General features: G+C 36.6%; 1 non-coding gene across 1 annotated transcript; it reads right to left on the bottom strand.

The window, feature by feature from the left end:
* Window positions 1–289: 289 nt before the first annotated feature.
* LOC145103647 (small nucleolar RNA R71) lies at window positions 290–396 on the bottom strand. Its single transcript, XR_013706726.1, has one exon. It is a non-coding gene; the product is annotated as a small nucleolar RNA R71 (small nucleolar RNA).
* Window positions 397–760: the final 364 nt, after the last annotated feature.

Genomic DNA, 760 nt, shown 5'->3' on the forward strand with positions numbered 1-760 from the left:
AATATGAAGTTTGAGCTTACAGGACACATCCTTAGCATGCTAAAAGACATACCATTTTTGGGAGGGATCACGTGGATGCATATAAGCACATTGATGAGTTGTTGTAAATCGAAAATTACTTTAATGTACCAAATGTTGCAGGCGATGCAATGTTCTAAGGATGCTTCAGGTTATGTTTAAAGGAACAGCAAAAGATTGGTTGAAATCGCTTGCAACAGGAGCTATCACGACATGGCCAAAACTATGAAGTGATTTTATTAAACAGTTTAGTCCACCTTCAAAGATTTCCAAATTGAAGAAAAATATACAAAATTTTCAACAATTCGATAGGGAGTCGTAATACAAGGCATGGGAGCGTTATAAGGGTATGTTACGAAATTTCCCTTAACATGACTTAAACATGCAACAAGAAATCTCCATTTTTATGATAGAATCAATGTGAGCACCAGGAAACTATTAGATTCCCAAGAACCTATAATGAAGAAAGCTACGACTACTAAAAAGGCTCTTATTGAGGAATTTGAAAAACATTCAAGAGAGTATCATACCCCAAAGGACGATATTACTAGACGAATATCAAATGGAGATGGAGGTCAAGATGGTATTGCTTCGATAATTGCAAAACTCGACACCATGGATAAAAGAATCTCAACGATGGGGCAATCCATTCACGCATTACAAGTTGGGTGTGACAATTGTAGTGGACCACATCTTACAAAGGATTGTGATTTGATGAAAAATGTGTACAAGAAGGCTCGAA

The sequence above is a fragment of the Lactuca serriola genome, chromosome 4 (assembly GCF_051521515.1).
Source record: "Lactuca serriola cultivar US96UC23 chromosome 4, Lser_US96UC23_V15, whole genome shotgun sequence".
NCBI classification, from domain to species: domain Eukaryota; kingdom Viridiplantae; phylum Streptophyta; class Magnoliopsida; order Asterales; family Asteraceae; genus Lactuca; species Lactuca serriola.